The sequence below is a fragment of the Chlorocebus sabaeus genome, chromosome 27, assembly GCF_047675955.1.
Source record: "Chlorocebus sabaeus isolate Y175 chromosome 27, mChlSab1.0.hap1, whole genome shotgun sequence".
Taxonomy (NCBI): Eukaryota; Metazoa; Chordata; class Mammalia; order Primates; family Cercopithecidae; genus Chlorocebus; species Chlorocebus sabaeus.
In genome coordinates, this window is record NC_132930.1 from 9,883,596 (window position 1) to 9,904,094 (window position 20,499).

The 20,499-nt window shown below is 45.5% G+C and overlaps 1 protein-coding gene and 1 pseudogene across 13 annotated transcripts in view; both read left to right on the forward strand.

The window, feature by feature from the left end:
- The window catches only part of APBB2 (amyloid beta precursor protein binding family B member 2), a 411,855-nt gene that overhangs the window by 349,982 nt on the left and 41,374 nt on the right, over window positions 1-20,499 (forward strand). The gene's annotated exons all lie outside the window — the stretch shown is intronic.
- Window positions 4,625-4,735, forward strand: LOC119627786 (small nucleolar RNA U13; annotated as a pseudogene).

Here is a 20,499-nt window from a genome sequence, read left to right on the forward strand (position 1 = left end):
TTGCCTTCATGGGATGTACTAAGAGGAAGAGACAGGTAATGACATGGGCCCATGAGTCCCATGAAGCACTTTCTAACATGACTGTCAAGGCCTGTGCCAGTATTATGTGACATCCCTGTCCTTAGGACCTACTGCAGGTCCCACCTGTTCTGTTAGCCTTTCTATCACCATTTGTGTCCTTCTGCACAGGCTAGGTTAGACTGTAGTAACAACCAAAAATCTCAGTGGCTTATAACAACTCTTCCTGCTAAATGTCCATGGTAGGTTGGCTGAAGACACGGCTTCCTGGGTCATTGTCCTCATTCTCTGTCTAAAGCTAATGATACAGTCACTATCTAGACTAGAGTATTGGCAACAATGGTGGCAGAAGGAAAAGATGCGCTGACTCTGAACATTTCTGCTGGAAATGATGCTTAGTACTTTTGCTCACATTTCACTGGCCAAAGCAAGATACGTAACTGCGCCTCACTTCAAGGAGTGGGGAAATATATGCCACCCCTACAAATGGGAGTGAATCTTCACAGCACACCGTGCCCTGTGCTGTCTTTCACCTCTGCAGTCATGCATATCTTCATGGTACTAGATCTCTTCAACCTCGAGTTGTCACTAATGTCACAGATGTGTATGTCTCCCTAGTTACACTGTGAATTCCTTGACGGCCAGCGCAATGTCTTATACTTCCTTGTGTGTGGTTCAACATGAGTGTTATACTTATATTAGATGCTTAAGAATACTTTTGATTATCTGAAGGGGAGAATAATCAGAACTGTGCACGTTTTGACACAATGTTTTCTGGTTTACTGAAAGTCTCTGCACATTATCTCCATTAGTCCTTTCAGGACTATAGGGTGTAGCATTGTGTCCCTTTTACAGATGAGGAAACTGAGGCCTAGAACTTCTACACGACTTGCTCAGTTTTATACAAAAATGTGGCTGAACTGTGTCCGAAACCATGAATTCTAAATTAATGACTCAGTGTTTCCTACTCCTTTTAGCTGTTAATATGGACACTGCAGTTATCTGGTGTGGAGGCCCACATGAGGGAAGGTAGAGGAAACTTCAGAAAAGGAGTTGAGGCCAGGTGCGGTGGCTCATGCCTGTAATCCCAGCACTTTGGGAGGCTGAGGCAGGCGGATCACTTGAGGCCAGGAGTTCGAGACCAGCCTGGCCGACGTGGCGAAACCCCGTCTCTATTAAAAATACAAAAAGTAGCCTGGTGTGGTGACCCGCGCCTGTAATCCCCGCTACTTAGGAGGCTGAGGCAGGAGAATCCCTTGAACCTGGGAGGCAGAGGCTGCAGTGTGCCAAGATGGCACCAATACACTCCAGCCTGGGCAACAGAGCTAGACTCTGTCTTGAAAAAAAAAGAAAAAAAAAAAAAAAAGAAAGAAAAAGAAAAGGAGTTGAGAGTGCCTGAGCAGAATGGGGGTTTATCTCTTGGGACTTGGGGCCCAGCAGAGCTGGGGTGTACTCCATAGCAATAACTGCCAGCTGGTACTTAGCAGGTCAGTGTATTTGTTTGCTGTAGCTACAAATTACCACAGATTTACTGACTTAAAATAACAGAAATTTATTCTTTCACAATCTGGAGGCCCAGAAGTTCAGTATCAGTCTTCTGTTGTTTTTCTCTGTGAGAGACAGGGTTTTGCTTTGTCACCCACGCTGGAGAACAGTGGCGCAATCATAGCTCACTGCAGCCTTGACCTCCTGGGCTCAAGGGATCCTCCCTCCTCAGCCTTCTCAGTAGCTGGGACTACAGATGCGCACCACCATGTTTGGCTAATGTTTTTTATTTTTAAAAAATTTTTTGTAGAGATAGGATTTCGCCATGTTGCCCAGGCTGGTCTTGAACCCCTAGGTTCAAGCGATCCTCCCACCTTGGCTTCCCAAAGTGCTGAGATTTTAGGCTGGAGCCACTGTGCCAGGCCTCCACATCAGTTTTCCTGGGCTGAAATGAAGGTGTAAGCAGAGCTGCACTCGCTCTGGAGGCTCTAGGGAAGGATCCGTTCCATGCCTCCTCCAGCTTGCGGTGGTTGCCAACATTCTTTAGCTGTGGCTACATCACTGTCTCCTCTTCCAAGTATGTAATCTTGCTACCTCTCTCTTAGAAGGACACTTAAGACTGGATTTAGGACCCACTCAGGTAATCGAGGATAATATCCTCATGTCAGAATCCTTAGCTTAATCACATCTGTGAAGACCCCTCACCCCACACCTCTTTATTTTATTTTATTTTATTTCTTGAGACGGAGTCTCACTCTGTTGCCCAGGCTAGAGGGCAGTAGCGCAGTCTTGGCTCACTGCAGCCTTCACCTCCTGGGTTCAAGTGGCGATCCTGCCACCTCAGACTCCTGAGTAGCTGGGACTACACGCAAGAGCCACCATACCCAGTTAATTTTTGTGTTTTTAGTAGAGACGGGGTTTCACCATGTTGGCCAGGCTGGTCTTGAACTCCCTACCTCAGTTTGCCTGCCCACCTGGGCCTCCCAGAGTGCCAGGATTACAGGTATGAGCCACTACCATGCCCAGCCATTAAAAAAAATATATATATATATATATATATATATATATATATATGGCTGGGTGCAGTAGCTCACACCTGTAATCCCAGCACTTTGGGAGGCTGACATGGGTAGATCACCAGAGGTGGGAAATTTGAGACCAGCCTGGCTAACATGGTGAAACCTCGGCTCTCTACTAAACATACAAAATTAGCTGGGCGTGGTGACACGCACCTATAACCCCAGCTACTTGAGAGGCTGAGGCAGGAGAATCACTTGAATCCAGGAGGCAGAGGTTGCAGTGAGCTGGGATCATGCCACTGCACTCCAACCTGGGTGAGAGTGAGACTTGGTCTCCAAAAAAAAAACAAAAAAAGTATGTGTGTGTGTATATATAATCTATATAAGGTAACACTTGCAGGTTCCAGGGATTAGGACCTGATTTCTTTGGGATATTTTTTCAGCCTTCTACAGTCAGGGCAGTGGGAGCCCCTTCTGCTACCCAGCTTTGCTCCTCCATCTTCCTCACCCAGCTGTCTCTCCTCTAGGTGGTACCAATTATATGGCATCTTAAATGAAAGGGCCTTTGGAGTCAGGCACACCAGTTGGCTTCCTGATCTGCCTCTGTTAGCTGGGTGACCCTGAGGCAGTTACACACTGTGCCCCAGGGCCCTCTTTTGTAGAGATGGAAGCTTTGGAACCTTCATGCAGCTTGGTTATAAGATATTAAATGGCAGAGGGCTTGGCACGGGCCCCTGTCCCCTGGTGGGCACTCAGGAGAGAATGCTGTCCCTCCCTCTGCGCTGCCTCTCGCTCCGCCCTCCCTCATCTGCACTGGCAGCAGCAGGCACAGTGGGCTGGAGGCAGAGGATGCTGCTTGTTGAGATTCCTGGAGCACTTCCTCTTGTTTATTTTTCTCAGTGAAGTTAACAACAGACAACGTTTATTAAATAATGAATCATTCTTTCCTAGAAGGATTATTTCATTTCGTGGGTGAGCAGTTTATTGCCAGAGAATGATGTCTTCCCCCAAAATGATATATAACGTGGTTTGGTACCTAAGTTTTTAGACACTTGAATGTTTTTTCTCTCTTCCATCTAAACTTGAAGGTGGTGAAATGTAGTGCGTATTCATTCACACTCTGTTCATTTCAGGAGACACCCACAAGCAGGGTGGGTGGCTGGGCCCACTTCGACCTCATAGTTTCCTGTTTCTACAGGACTATATAAGTATTTACTAAATACTAGGTATTCAGTAATAAATACCATAAGCCTTCCTAGGTAATTAGCCTTTTAAGAAAAGTAAGCAGTTGTATAATTGGCAAGGAAATTAATACAAACATCTAAACCAAGAAATATCAAGCCTTTTTTTCTTGGAATTTTTTTCGTTTCACGTATATTCCTTGTCTGCCTTCGGAATCTAAAATTCTGGCCCACTTTGTTTATAGAGTAGTCCCTTTAGATATCGGCCTTATTTTTAGGCCTCTTTTTCTTTTTTTTTCCTTCTTTGGAGACAGGGTCTCAACCCAGGCTGGAGTACAGTGGTAAGATCACAGCTCACTGCAGCCTGGATCTCCTGGGCTTCAGTGATCTTCCCACCTCAGCCTCCAGAGTAGCTGGGATTATAGGCATGTGCCACTTCACCCAGCTAGTTAAAAAAAAAAAAAAAAAAATCTTATTGATGGGGTCTTGCTGTGTTGCCCAGACTAGTCTCAAACTCCTGGCCTCAACTGATCCTCCTACCTTAGCGTCCCAAAGTGCTGGGATTACAGGTGTGGGCCACTGTGCCCAGCCCATTTTAGTCCTAGGGCTAGGATTACTTGCCATTACCACACACTGTTGATTATTATAGCTATATATGCAGCTTTAAAATTGGCTACACTGATTCCTTCTACTTTATTCTTCTGTTTATAGGCAGGTGCCTGTAATCCCAGCTACTCAGGAGTCTGAGGCAGGAGAATCACTTGAACCCGGGAGGTGAAGGTTGCAGTGAGCCGAGATCGTGCCACTGCACTCCAGCCTGGGCGACAGAGCAAGACTCTGTCTCAAAGAAAAAAAAAAAAAAAAGAAAGGTGGTGTGGGGACAAATCAAGGTAACACATGTACAAGAAATAAATATTATTGATCCTTTAGTAGTTCATAAGGTTCATAAGCATGGTGATTGGCCTTTCATGTGCATGTCTGAAATGTGCCTTCTACAAACCTTGTTACAAAGTTGACACACAACCATTGATGTGAAAGAAAAAAGATGAAAATAAGAGGTCCTTGGTGGCAAAAATAATAAAATGGCTCTTTGGTGGTTAAAAGAACGAATTTGGTCCAATCTCAACTCTTTAAATAAAAAGGAATTTTGCTTGAGGTAAGTAATTTAGCTCCTTTGTGGAAAGTTCTTTGACTTCTAAGATGATTCAGAGTTTGGAATTACTGATTTAGTCTTCTGACTGTATCAGGAGTCTTTAAATGTACATTTTCCATTCAATTAATAAGTCATGAGTCCTGTTAATTTATCATTAGTGCAATCAGAAGCCATCAAAGTAGACTCTGAGTTGCCAGCCTTTACTTCTGGTTAATCCTGACACATCTCATATGTCATGGATTTCTGAAATTCTGAAACTGAGATTGCTTATGGTTCAGATTGGTCACTGGATTGTTGTGTTCCTAAAGAAAAATTATACAGCTCACTTCAATGATGCAGTTTCCCCTCTTTTCCTCAAAAAATTTTGTACATGAGTGAAGAAAGCAGAATCTGTGGTCCAGTAAAGCAGTGATGCTCAAATTCAAGTGCATGTCAGAATCCACTGTGGGTCTTTTTCGAACAAAGCTGGCTCTGCCCCAGCCTCAGTGGTTCTGATTAATTCAGTAGGTGTAGGGTAGAGCCTGAGAATTTGCATTTCTACTAAGTTCCCAAGTGACACTAATTCTATCTGTGGACCATACTTTAAAAATCAGCTGGGTGTGGTGGCTCACCCTGTAATGCCAACACTTTGGGAGACTGACGTGGGAGGATTGCTTGAGGCCAGGATTTTGAGACCAGCCTGGGCAGCATAGCAAGACCCCATCTCTAAAAAAAAAAAAAAAAAAAATAGCCAGGCACGGTGTACCTGTAGACTTAACTACTCAGAAGGCTGAAAATTTAGAGCCCCTTTCAAGACCCTAGGAGGAGGGCTAGCAGTTAGATCACATGGTTTTTGTAAAATAGTTTTGCAAAAGGAAGATATTTTTGTATTCTTAAAAAAAAAAAAGGCCCCAGAAATTGTCTAAACTTTAGATCCTGCAAAACCTAGATCAGCTCCCTGGTAATTGATCAATAAAATTAATATATATGAAAGGAATACAGACTGTATGCAAGAGAAGTGTTTTGTAGGCTAAGCAGTCCCTAAGTCCCAGGAATGAGGGTACATAGGGACTTCATCTCAGAGAACAGGAGCCCCATATGTGAACTTTGTGTGGAACTTTGAGTGAGCTCAGTGGAGCATTTAGGCAGATGAAAATTCAAGTTGCCGAGATGGGCGGATCACGAGGTCAGGAGATCAAGACCATCCTGGCGAACACAGTGAAACCCCGTCTCTACTAAAAAATACAAAAACCTAGCCGGGCGAGGTGGCAGGCGCCTGTAGTCCCAGCTACTCGGGAGGCTGAGGCAGGAGAATGGCGTGAACCCGGGAGGCGGAGCTTGCAGTGAGCCGAGATCCGGCCACTGTACTCCAGCCTGGGCGGCAGAGCGAGACTCCGTCTCAAAAAAAAAAAAAAAAAAAAAAAAGAAAATTCAGGTTGATCTTCACTCACCTGCTAAATGATCAGTTTGCTGTGTGTGATGTATCTATTTATTTGTGACAAGAGCAGATGATTTGGAGAATGAGACAGTTTCAGATTTTGGCTTCACCTCTTATAATTGAGTTCACTCATTCCCTCTGAGCCTATTTTGTTTACAAAAAGGGGCTTGGTAATAATAATAGCTAATTTAATAGGGCTAATGGGGTGCTATAGTGACATGATAGACATGACAAATGCTCTGAAGATAGAAAATGCTGCTCAGATGTTTTAGTCATAGAATGACTAAAAGGCCATTCTGCTAGAGAAGGAGTCAGTAGACTTTTTCTGCAAAAGACCAGACAGTAAATAGGCTTTGTAGGTCATGCTGTCTCTGCCATGTTAGGCAAAAGCACCCACAGACAAGATATAAATGAATGTGCATGGCTGTGTTCCAATAAAGCTGTTATTTATAAAAACAGGTACAGAATGGTAATACACTAAAACTGATCTAAAAGGACACTGTTTGCTGTGTGTGGTGGCTCATGCCTGTAATCCCAGCACTTTGGGAGGCTGAGGCAGGCAGATCAGTTGAGGTCAGGAGTTCAAGACCAGCCTGACCAACACAGTGAAACCCCATCTCTACTAAAAATACAAAACATTAGCCAGGCGTGGTGGCGCACACCCATAATCCCAGCTACTTGGGAGGCTGAGAGAGGTGAATCGCTTGAACCGTGGAGGTGGAGGTTTCAGTGAGTGGAGATCGCACCACTACACTCCATCCTGGGTGACAGAGCAAGACTCTGTCTCAAAAATAAAATGAAATAATAAAAGGACACTACCCTTCAAATTAGGAACTTCCAATTGAATGTGAAGATAAAACAAATAACAGCAACCATATATGATGTTTTTATTTAAACTCAACACTGAAGGATCAAAATTATATCAGCCTCAGTTTCTGTGGCCTTCTAATGTAGCTGATATCTCTTTAGGGGATGAGGGCACATAGGTGGAATAGGAAAAGCAAACTGAGGAGGAGGAGGGAGGCAAGATTAAGAACAGTTGAGGGTGAAAATAGCAGCTTGTTTGTTTTTATGCTTCTTGGCACTGGAAGTAGTGATCATCGGGTAAGCTCCTGCTTAAACCGTCCTCTGGGATTCAGCCTCAACAGTAAGCTCCTGAGCATGGAGTTTCGTGACCACCAAGAAAGTAAAGTGGTTCTATTTTGTAATCTCCTAATGAATTTTTAAAGATGACTGATGGTGTCCAGGTCTGTCAACATGGAAAACTGAGATAAACCCGTCAAGAGACAGTTGCCCATCCATCTTGAAAGGGAAGTTAATCGTGAACCATGAATAGAGCCGCTATAATCATTCACATACAGGATTTTGTGTGAATAGAAGTGTTCACTTGTCTTGGGTAAATACGTAAGAGTGGGATCACTGGGTTGTAGGTTGACAGCACGTTTAAGTTTATGAGAAACTGCCAGCCCACTTTGTGAGGAGCTGTGCCATTTTGCATTCCCAACTGCAAAGTAAGAAAGTTCCAGTTACTCCGCATCCTCACCAGCAGTTGGCATTGCCAGGATTTTTTGGTTGGTTTGTTTGAGGTGGTGGTGGTGGCGAGCTTAGCATTCTAAAATGTGTGAAGTGGTAACTCACTGTGGTTTTAATCTGCATTTTCCAAACCGATGTTGAGCATGTTTCATGTGCTTGTGAAAAACACTTGTCTTCTTTGGTGACGTATCTGTTCAAATGTTATTGCCCGTTTAAAAAACTGTGTTGTTTGTTTTCTTATTATTGACTTTATTCATAGTTGCCAAAACTGGAAACAGTAAAATACCTGTCAACTGGTAGAAGGATACACAAACTCTTGTACATCCATGCAAAAGAATTCTCAGCAATAAAAAGGAATGAACTGTTGATACACTCAACAATTACGCTAAGTGAAGGAAGCAAGGTTCAGAAAGCTAGGTATTACAGGACCCCCTTTGTATGACATTCTGGAAAAGGCTAAACTGCAGGGACAGAAATCAGATCATTGGTGGGCTGGCAGTGAGGGAAAATTATTTTTTATTTTTAAAGAACTTCTCTTGGCTTCACTCCCTAGCCCCTACTGTCTTACTCTCCTAACCCCACCTTCCCAGCCATGGGTTTAGTATCAGTTTCAGCTTGAGTTTCTGATGCAGAAACACAAACATGATTTTCTCGAATTATAATCATGGAACTTGCCAGACAGCCAGCTTTGTCCTTGGCCCTCCATGACTCTGTCCCTATGTGTGCAGTATCCCGGTATTGCAAGTATTCCTTGCAATTCTGCCTTCCAGGGAGAGCAAGCCAGAGGGTTGAGTGGGGAGATGGTTGAACATTTTAAGAATTGAAAGGACCAAACGTGGTGGCTCACACCTGTAATCCCAGCGCTTTGGGAGACCAAAGTGGATGGATCACTTGAGGTCAGGAGTTCGAGACCAGCCTGACCAGCATGGTGAAACCCATCCCTATTAAAAATACAAAAATTAGCTAGACATGGTGGCACATGCCTGTAATGCCAGCTACTCGGGAGGCTGAGGTGGGAGCATTGCTTGATCCCGGGAGGCAGAGGTTGCAGTGATCCAAGATTGTGCTATTGCACTCCAGCCTGGGTGACAGAGTGAGACCCTGTCTCAAAAAAAAAAAAAAAAAAAAGAGAATTGAATGTTATGCTCGTTCCCTTAGGATTCTGAACCACGGAGGATAACAATTTATGCTCACCCTCGCTACCCCCTGCAGCAGTTAGGAAGAAGAGATGTGGTGGGTGGTGAGAAGATAAGTCAAATCTCTTTATAGTACAGCGAAGACCAGGGAATGGCCCACAGTCTTTGGAGCAGTGAGAGGTTTTTACTGCTGGATATTGCATGAAGAAAATGAGCATGCTGCCTGTCTAGGGCTTGGGAATCTCTTCCACTTAACAAAGATTCTTGTTATACACATTTATTATAAATAGCCTTTGCATTTTACAGGGCAGAACAGGAAGACTCCAGGCCATTGAGCAGGTGAATTTCTTTTCCTTTTTTTCAAAATTTCTGTTAGAGTTGAGTTAAAGAGATACCGTGGCAACCCTGGAGGTCTTTTAGATAAAGGGCACATCCTTATGTGAGTGCAAGCTGAGCTTCTGCTGTGACTGATAAGTCTTGTGAGGCAGTGGGGGCTTTCTTTTACAAATACACATTATAGATTCCTCCAGGAGCAGTAGTCAGGTACACAGTGCTTTTTTCTTTCTTTCTTTTTATTGAGATGGAGTCTCACTTTGTCACCAGGCTGGAGTGCAGTGGCGCAATCTCAGCTCACTCCAACCTCTGCCTTCCCGGTTCAAGCAATTCTCCTGCCTCAGCCTCCTAAGTAGCTGAGATTACTCAGTGCCACCAGGCCCAGCTAATTTTTGTATTTTTAATAGAGATGGGATTTTGCTGTGTTGGCCAGGATGGTCTCCATCTCTTGACCTCCTGATCCGCCTGCCTCAGCCTCCTAAAGTGCTGGGATTACAGGCGTGAGCCACTGCACCTGGCCTACAGAGTGCTTTAAAATAAGTTGGGAATATTACTGTTAGTCCACAACTCCCTGACTTTCTTTTCTTTTTTTTCTTTCTTTTTTTTTTTTTTGAGACAGAGTCTCGCTCTGTCACCCAGGCTGGAGTGCAGTGGCCCAATCTCGGCTCACTGCAAGCTCTGCCTCCTGCGTTCATGTCGTTCTCCTGCCTCAGCCTCCCAAGTAGCTGGGACTACAGGTGCCCACCACCACGCCCAGCTAATGTTTTGTATTTTTAGTGGAGGTGGGGTTTCACCGTGTTAGCTGGGATGGTCTCGATCTCCTGACCTCGTGATCTGCCCACCTTGGCCTCCCAAAGTGCTGGGATAAACAGGCATGAGCCACTGTGCCTGGTCTTTTTTTTTTCTTTTTCTTTTTTTCTTTTTTGAGACAGAGTCTCCCTCTGTCACCCAGGCTGGAGTACAGTGGTGTGATCTTGGCTCACTGCAACCTCTGCCTCTCGGGTTCAAGTGAATTCTCATGCCTCAGCCTTCCGAGTAGCTGGGATTACTGGCGTGCACCACCATGCCCAGCTAATCTTTGCATTTTTCATAGAAATGGGGTTTCACCATGTTGGCCAGGCTGGCCTCGAACTCCTGACCTCAAATGATCTGTCCACCTCAGACTCCCAAAGTGCTGGGATTACAGGTGTGAGCCGCCGCACCTGGCCTCCCTCGCTTTCACTGTCCAAGCTCATTGAAGATCTTTTTTGCTGCTCATTTGTCCCTGTGGTCATGGTTTGGATGATTCACGTCTGGGTTCTTGCTACTCAAAGTGGAGCCTCTGAATAAGAACTTGGGCATCACCTGGGATGTAGTTTTTAGGATGACAGGGCCCTACCCAGACCCACTGAATCAGAACCTGCATTTAACAAGTCCTCAGACAATGCATTTGCACAGTGAAGTTTGAAAGGCATTGATCTACCTCAAGGTCCTGCCAAAACATCCCGCCTGCTCTGTTGATAACCTTGTTGTGATGTTACCGTCAGAAACGTTCCCGTGGTGAATGCGTCTGCTGTCCACATAGGTGTGAGTATAGATGCATGCCACTCTGCCCCGAATGCACTTCATTTGTTAAGTGCTCAGTGCTGAACTGGGCACAAAAGATACAAAAACCAGTAAAGCATGGTTGCTGCCTTCAAGGAGCTCAGAGTGCAGAGCGGGACACAGGAAGAACTGCAGCACCCCATTCTCCAGTGTCTTTATCTGTCATCTGACTTTCTCCACTGACACAAAGTACCAGTCCCTTTCTCTGGAAACAGCTTTGAATCCTCAACGTACAACCCACCGAACACCTGCCTCCAAATCATTTCGGTCAGAAGGGACAGTACTTACGTGAAAAAAGCAGGGAGTCTGAGACCTACTGAGTCACACCCTCTAGGTGAGACTGTAGCATTGTCTTTCTTTTTTTTTTTTTTTTTTTTTTTGAGATGGAGTCTCACTCTGTTGTCCAGGCTGGAGTTCAGTGGCGTGATCTCGGCTCACTGCAACTTCTGCCGCCTGGGTTCAAGCGATTCTCCTGCCTCAGCCTCCCGAGTAACTGGGATGGCAGGTGCCTGCCACTGTGCCTGGCTAATTTTTGTAGTTTTAGTAGAGACGGGGTTTCACCATCTTAACCAGGCTGGTCTTGGACTCCTGACCTCGTGATCCACCCGGCTCGGCCTCCCAAAGTTCTGGGATTACAGGCGTGAGCCACGGTGCCCGGCCAAAACTGTGGCACTGTTATTTGTGTTAGGATGCACGTTATAGTTTGAGACCACTAACTTGGGTGCTGCTTTGATATTCTCTGATTATGCAAGTGTCATACAAATGGATGTTAAAATAGTCTCAAATATTTAAGGAATCCCTCAGGGATTCTCTTATCCTCAATTCAGGAGATTTTGAAGCGGCTTCCAAGTTGAGAGCTGCTTTTATCTTTGGCTGAGGCAATATAAGGATCTTTGTGGATGGTACTTAAGGATAGTTCAAATTCATATCTATATATTTTAGTAGCATGTTCTCTAGGAGCAAATGACAATGCTTTGTTCTATAATGAGTTAACAGCATGAACAGTGTCATGACAATCCTGTGACTTTCTTGTTTAATGTTTGTACTTATCTAATCAAACAAATTGAAATTGGATTATGGCTGTTGCACGTTATATCAGTTATTATCCAGTTAAATGCAGGTCTGAAGGAAGTAAAATTGATTTTTCTATGCTACTTGGGGACATCATAGGTTATTGGTATGCTGGTTGAATTTTCAATTAGGTTTCTACGAGAGAAAGATGAGTGGTTAGGTTTGTTGGATTTTTTTTCTTTCTGTATTTTGTAAATAAACTGTGATATTTCATTCTAATTAGGAATTCAGATGCCTTTTAAAAGTTGGGTGATCAGTTTCCATATTTTTATTTAAAGCATATCTGGCTTTTTAAAGTGTATCATAATTCTGATGAAGATTTTTATTTTTAGAAAGAAAAAAGAAAACAATAGAACATCTTCATAATAGTTACTACAGTAACAGCTACCATGTTTATCAGGGAATGAGCTGTAATATGTACCAGAATTTCACACATAATTGAACCTATCTTTCTATGAACCAGACCTGTTTTTAAGAAACTGTCTTTATTCCATAAACACTGTTTGTGTGCCTGCTCTGTGCAAGCCCCATGCCCAGTTAGTAGGGATTCAGAGTTTATCTAACATAGATATCCTTCACAAAAACAGATGTTTTATTTTCATTCATTCATTCATTTATTTTAGAGATAGTATCTCGCTCTGTAATACAGGCTGGAATACAGTGGCAAGATCATAGCTCTCTGCAGCCTCAAACTCCTGGCAATACTTCTGCCTCAGCCTCCCAGGCAGCTAGGACAACAGGTGCAAGCCACCACACCTGGCTAATGTTTAAAAAAAAAAATTTTTTTTTTTGAGACAGAGTCTTGTTCTGTCACCCAGGCTGGAGTACAGTGGTGTGATCTCTGCTCACTGCAACCTCTGCCTTCCAAGTTCGAGTGATTCTCCTGCCTCAGCCTCCTGAGCAACTGGGATTACAGGCACATGCCACCACGCCCAGCTAATTTTTGTATTTTTAGTAGAGACAGCGTTCCACCATGTTTGCCAGACTGGTGTCAAACTCCTGGCCTCAAGTGATCCGTCCACCTTGGCCTCCCAAAATGCTGTGATTACAGGTGTGAGCCACCTGGCCTAATGTTTAAAATTTTTTGTAGAGATATGAGTCTTGCTATATTGCCTAGCTGGTCAGAAATATGTTTTATTACTACTTAATGCGTCGAAAGCAAAGCAGGGGGCCAGAGAACACGAAGGCAAGGATGACAAGCCCTCAGGAAGTAGGGAAAGGCCTCATGGGAGAGATGGCGTTTGTTTGATCTGGACCTTAACTGGTAAATAGGCATTTGCAAAATGGAAATTTGTTATTTAAATCATTAAAGTATTATATGCTGATTACCTGGTCATTTAAAAAGATCTCTCAAAAAATAGTAACTCATTAAATTTAATCAGTAGTGGATGTATTAAGCACTTACTGTATGTCAGGAAATGTGCTTACTGCTGAAAATACAACGGGAAACTGCCAAGTCAGAGAATAGTCACCGAGACCAGCCTCAGGTTTGATAATGTGCTGGAAGGACTCACAGAGCTCAGTGAATGCTGTGATTATGCTCGTGGTTGTGGTTTGTCACAGGGAAAGGATTCTGATTAAAATCAGCCCAAGGAAGACGCACATAGGACAGAGTCCAGGGAAGTTCTGACCTTTCAGTTGTCCTCTCCCCACAGCGTCCTGGGCAGCATAACTTCCCTGGCATTGCCGTGTGACAGTAGCACAGAGTATTGTCAACCAGAGAAGTTCATCCAAGCCTTGGTGTCCAGGATTTTTATTGAGGCTCCAGCCCGGAGGCACAGACAACTGGTCCAGGGCTAATCTTAGTCTCGAGCTCCTCCAGAGGTGGAGCTGATACTGCATGGGCTGAGCGCCCACCCCAGATCACCCGGTTAGACCCTCTAGTGTGACCCAAGGCCCCTAGGCAAACAGAAACACTCTGGTCAGGCACAACATTCCAAGGTGTTCGAGTTTACCTCCCAGAAGCCGAGGGCAGAGGCTCTGTTCAGCCAAGGTTAAATTCTTCACTGTACAGAAACAAAACCAGACTCTGTAAGTTTATAAAGCTCACTGTAAAGCGAAGGAGATGAATAATAAATGGATGATTTTCCAAATATTTAATACCCAGCTGCAGCAGGGGTATGAAGGAAAAGCCTGGGATGCTGTCAGGGAGGACACTGTCTGTCAGGAACATCTTCCAAAGGAATCAACTTTTGGGCTGAGATTCCTAAAAGATGAGAGGGATTCATCAGGTGAGCAGTGCAGGGAAGAGCATTCTAGGAGGGTCACAGTCAGCGCAAAGGCTCTGAGGTGGGAAGTAGCTGGGCACGGTCCAGGAACTGGAAGAAGAAAAGGGGGCTGGAGCAGAGACCAAGAGGAGGGAATGTGGTTGCCACATTGGAGATAGAAGCAGGGACCTGATCCCAGGCGATCAGCCTGTGAGACCCAGAAAGTGATGGAGACTTTATCTTCAGTGCAATGGGAAGCCACTGTGTGGTTTTCAGGTTTGAGCATGGATAGTCATATTTGTGATTTTTGTTTTTGAAGGGACACACATGTGGCTCCTGTGAGAATAGCTTGTTAGAGATCAGTGGAGGCAAGGAGACTGTTAAAACACAACTGCAGGCCGTGTACGGTGGCTCACGTCTGTAATCCCAGCACTTTGGGAGGCTGAGGTGGGTGGATTACTTGAGGTGAGGAGTTCAAGACCAGCCTGGCCAACATGGCAAAACCCCCTCTCTGAAGCACAAGAATGACTTGAACCCAAGAGGAGGAGGTTGCAGTGAGCCAAGATAGCGGCCACTGCACTAGTGAGACTCTGTCTCAAAAAAAAAAATGACAGCAGCCCTCCTGATGAGAGATGATGGCTGGAACTAGGGTGGCAGCATGGAGTTGAGAGAAGGGGGCAAGTTGGAGAGGGCAGGAGGAGGCAGAATTGGCAGGACTTGTCACACATGACTTCCTGCCAGCAGACCCTCAGCTGTCACACTTGCCGCACCCTGTGGACATCTGGCAGACGCATCTATTTGTTGCTTCTGCCCTCCAATAGACAGAGAACCAGACAACCAAACTCACTGGAATGATGTGTAAGGAAGGAGAGGCAGCCTTTGAAGGGGTAACAAGTACAATCCTGTTAGCTTGTTTCTTATCTCTGAGCTTGCTGCTCTCTGTTCTGGCTGCTGAACCCCAAGTCTCAAACCTTCTAGCCTCACTTACAGTTTGGGCTGTGTTCCAAACAATTGTGGTTGCCAGAGCGGTTTACTGTCAATAACTCTTCCGAATAATTGAAGTGTTACTGATCATAGATTCAGAAACAGCATGAGTTAAATCATGCTTTCCCTAGAAAGACATCTGTTAACCGGAAAAGCCTAATATAAAATTTTCTGCACAGAACCTGGCACTTAGAAGGAGCTTAGTAAATGTTGAACAAATGAGAAGACACCTGATCCTCGTTTAAACATGAACATTAAAGTTTTCTGTACACCTGTGGTGTATTTTACCAAACCCAAACAAGACCTGCTACTTACATACTCCCTTGATTTTCCATGTGTATTTCCTATTTTCTGTTCCTTCTTTGTAAAAGGAGTGTATGAGGCTTTGAATATACCCAAAAACGTGGCAAATATGCTCTGCCTATTTTGCTCTTTTTTTTTTTTGAGACGGAGTCTCACTCTGTCACTCAGGCTGGAGTGCAGTGGCACGATCTCGGCTCACTGCAACCACCGCCTCCCGGGTTCGAGCAATTCTCCTGCCTCAGCCTCCCTATTTCACTTTGTTAATTGGCCAAATAACTTATGCTTGCCCAGAAACAATTAAAAACAGGAAGTACTTTTAGTGCTCACAGAATACAGTCAGTAAGAGACCTTGGATTTTCCTTTCCAACTTGTATATTGACTAGTGGCTAGCCAGGACTCTTAGAGTGCTGTCACTTAGCCAGTTGGACATTTTTCTGCTTCCATGTATATGGGGGGAGGGGGATGCCTGTGGGATCTTGGGTTCAAGTCAGCTGTAAACAAAAGGTGTCTTTAAAGAGGTAGGGATTACAAAAGGGTGTAGGGGTGAACTGCTAATTGCTTTGTGTAAATTGGCAGGTAATCTGTAAACACTTGCCAGCTCAGTTCAGAATTTGCTGCGTCTTGAAATCTGATTCTTCAGATTTATCAAACTACAGTTTGGTTTCTGTCTTTCTGCCCAGAGGCTTTTTGGCTGTGGGCTGCAATACCTCCCTTTCCCAACCAACGCTCCCCACCTCCCATCTCCCCACTCGCCCCACAATCAGGATCGTAGAAACCTAGCCTAGTACAGTGGCTCACCCCTGTAATCCCAGCGTTTTGGGAGGCCAAGGCGGGCGGCTAACTTGAGACCAGGAGTTTGAGACCAGTCTGGCCAACACGGTGAAACCCTGTCTCTACTAAATAAAAATAGAAAAAATTAGGCAGGCATGGTGGCGGGTGCCTGTAATCCCAGCTGCTAGGGAGGCTGAGGCAGGAGAATCGCTTGAACCCAGGAAGCGGAGGTTGCAGTGAGCCGAGATCGCGTCACCGCACTCCAGCCCGGGCGACAGAGCGAGACCCTGTCTCAAAAAGAAAATAAAAGAAACCAGAAACACAGCAGGCCTAGAGCATCAACTTTTTCTAAAGAGGTTCAGTGGCTTTGAATGAACTTTATAAGTCCTGAGAGTCCAAAAAGGGAAACGTTCGTTCCAGGAAGGGAGTATGTGGGGTGGCGGATCCTCTTTGCCGGCCCTGAGCCAGGCCTTTAGCAGCTGGGAGCATCTGGCGGGAGCACCTCACGGGAGCGCTAGGCTGGAGTGCGGCCAGGCGGGGCGGGGCCACGCGCCTCCCCAGCAGCCAATGGGCGGCGGCGGCGGCGGCGGGCGGGCGCGCGGGCGGGGCGGGGAGGCGAGGGCGCCGCTCGCTTCAACTTGAGCCCCGGGCAGTGCGCGCTGCTGCTTGAGCGACGGCATCCGCTAGCTGGTGCCGGCACCCTGGGGCTCGTCGTAGCACCTGGGGGGGCATCCCCGCCCGACCTCGGAAGGACCGGGAGACAAAGGTGAGGAAGTTGGCGAAGGAACGGTGCGTCTTTGTTTGCAGGTGCGTTCAGAGGGAACGGGGGTCGAGGCAGGGACGGCGAGGCGGGCGCGGGAGACCCGCGGGACAAAGGCTGCGCCCTCCCTTCCCCGAGTCAGCGCTTAGCGAGATGCCTGGTCCTGGGCGGTTGAAAGGGCTGAAGAGGGGGCCCCGCTGGTGGGAAGGAGGAGTGAGGCATGTATAAAATGGGGGGAGGCATCCTTGGACCCCCAATTCGCCAGTGCATCAGGACTGTTTGGGGTGGGCTATTCATTGATGTGGTCTGCACGGGGCGTTTCTGCCGTGGACAGCGTTCTGCGATTGAGGCAGGGACTGCTTTCGCCTTACATGCCCCGTGGTGAGGCCACATTTCTGTCTTCCTGTCTACATTAGGACTGAAAGATATTTCAGGGTTTTGGTAATCCAATATTTGGATTAAAAGCAATATTCTTTCGTGTAGAAAAACTGCATTTCCAAATGCTTTAGAATATTGGTGTGACTTCCATGCGAGAAAATATCTCAAATTCCCCAAATGTAGAAACGCAGCCAGCTCTTGGCACTGAGAAAGAAGTAGTGTTTTTGAAAGAGAGGCGTGATGATTTAAATATTGCTTACAACACTCTATTAGCTTGTGGGGGAATCTGTGCCTTTTCTATTATCTGTTTTCCTATACCAATATTGTAACCAGGCACGTCTATGGATTCCCTAATTAATGTGTAGCTGTGAATCTTCATTACTGCCTTGGGTGGGAGAAGGCGGGAGGAGGAGGCAATCCCATTAGTCTTTTTCTTTCTTTTTATAACTCTGCAGCTGCAGCCTGGCTTTGACTTGTATCGTGAATGGGGGTTCTGCCTGCTTTCCTCATGCTGTTCTCTTTTAGGTTTTCTTAGGCCATTGAGCACTTGGCCCCTCCTCCAGCCGAGCTCTGACACAAGAGTAGTTTGTAAGATTCTCTCTAAAGTTCAGATCCTTGCTGCTGCCTTTTAGTTAGTTGCTTTCAGAAAGGAATTATTAAGTGTCCTGAGGCCTTTCCTAAGAGGTTAAAAGCAAAATGTGTTGTGAGGAAAACAGCCCTGAGTACGTGTTTGTAAATGTGGTCTGTAATTTGGTAAAAGTTATAAGTAAAAGAGAGTGTGAATTAAATGCTTAAGAGGGGAAAGACTTTCCGTAAAGCATCAGCCAGTATCATCAAAGAAGGTGTCATGGTGTGTAGCTCTGTAAGAACCCTACTTTCCTTTTTGTTTCCTTTTTCTTTTTCTTTTTCTTTTTTCTTTTTCTTTTTCTTTTTTCTTTTTTTTTTTTTTTTTTTTTTTGAGACAGAGTCCCTCTCTGTCGCCCAGGCTGTAGTGCAGTGGCACAATCTCGGCTCACTGCAACCTCCACCTTCCGGGTTCAATTGATTCTCCTCCCTCAGCCTCCTGAGTAGCTGGGACTACAAGTGCACACCACCACACCCGGCTAATTTCTGTTTTTTTAGTAGAGATGGGATTTCACCATGTTGGCCAGGCTGGTCTCGAACTGCTGACCTCAGGTGATCCACCTGCCTCGGTTGTCCCACAGTGCTGGGATCACAGGCGTGAGCCTATAATCCCGGCCTAATTTTATCATTCTCATTTTGCAGATGCGAGAAACCCACTTTTGTAACAGCTGCCATGATTTTTAGTTCTAGTTTTTCTGCAATGGGAATAATCTATTTAATAGGTATTTATTGGACACCTGCCATGTGCTGGGCATTGGTGCTGGTATAATATTAAGTGGTATAATAAATACAACAGGTGCCTTCTTCCTTTCTTGGAGCTCACACTATGCTGGCGTGGGGCCCATTGCAGGTCCTCTGCACTGGAGCATCCCTGGGAAGCAGTGTGGACGACACCGAGGTGAGACAAGAAGATACTGCTGCTGCCCTGGAGGTCAGCTGAGCGCGTGGCAGTAGGTGCAAACAACAAGGGGCCTCAGGTCATCTGCACTCCAAGGGTGGAAGTATTAATCAGACCAGTGGGCCACTGGGCACTAAAGTCGGTCATCTTGAACTTGCTTACTTTGATCCGTGGATACCTCTCAGAGGAGCCTGCAGCTGCAAGGAGGGGCAGAGCTGAGTTCTAAAGAGTTGGAACATTGGCATTGTTGATTTGAATGGGGTAATTCCAGTTTGTTACAAGAACTAACAGTCATGCAGCCTGCTTGTCTCACCTCTACAGCTTGACAACCCCTCCAGGAAATGAATTTCTTTCTTTTTTTTTTGCAGATGGAGTTTCACTTTTATCGCCCAGGCTGGAGTGCAGTGGCATAATCTTGGCTTACTGCAAACTCTGCCTCCCAGGTTCAAGCGATTCTCCTGCCTCAGCCTCCCAAATAGCTGAGATTACAAGTGCCTGCCACCATGCCTGGCTAATTTTTTTGTGTTTTTAGTAGAGACAGGGTTTCGCCATGTTGGCCAGTCTGGTCTCGAGCTCCTGGCGTTAGATTATCCGTCCATCTTGGCCTCCCAAAGTACTGGGATTACAGGCATGAGCCACGACGCCAGGCCTAGGAAAATGAATTTCATTCTGTACCACTGGCTGAGCAAAGCTTTATGTCTGGCCAGTCTCCCGAGTGTTAAGAGATGACTTAACTATGCCCCTATTTACTCTCTGTATACATTTCATGGGTTTTGGAGAGTAAACTGATGGCACATAACCTCTTATCTAGGTTTTCAGATTTTTCCACAAATCTCTAGGATCACAGAAAAACATACTAAGTAGTAGTGTAACTTGTGTTTTTAAAGGGCCTATGTTGAACACAGAATATGACATATTTGAGAAGTTCTTAGACTTTTGGATTCCTTGGGCCCTAACATAGTACCTAGTATAGGATGCCCTCCATAAATAACCCAGTTGTTGAATGGGCAGATGAATGAATGTAGATTAAAATACTTCATTGTCTACTTTTAGGGTTTACTAAAAAACCCTACTACTAAAAACACTACTACTAGGGTTTAATTTTGACCATCCATGTGCTTAATGTGTATAGTCTAATGGTTAATATGCTATTCGGCAGATAAGGAGCGTCCGTGTGTCAGGCACCTTGTGAGGCAGCATGAAGGACTGAGACAGACGAGGTCCTGTTCGAAGAGGCAGGAGATAAGCTGGAAAAACAACTCAGGAAGCAAGATGATATAGGTTATGCCGAGTGCCTTGAAGACCATCAGCAACATGATGCAGTAGAGTAGCTCAGAGGGGAAAGGGGCCATCAGGAGGCAGCCCATCCTAGGAGGCGACATTTGAGCTGGGCTCGAAGGCTGAGAAGCCAGCCACATGGGGAGTGAATAGAAAGCACTGAGGAACGGCTGGGCGTGGTGGCTCATGCCTGTAATCCCAGCACTTTGGGAGGTCGAGGCAGGTGGATCACCTGAGGTTAGGAGTTCAAAACCATCCTGACCAACATGGTGAAACCCCATCTGTACTAAAAATACAAAAAAAAATTAGCCGGACATGGTGGTGCATGCCTGTAATCCCAGCTACTCGGGAGGCTGAGGCAGGAGA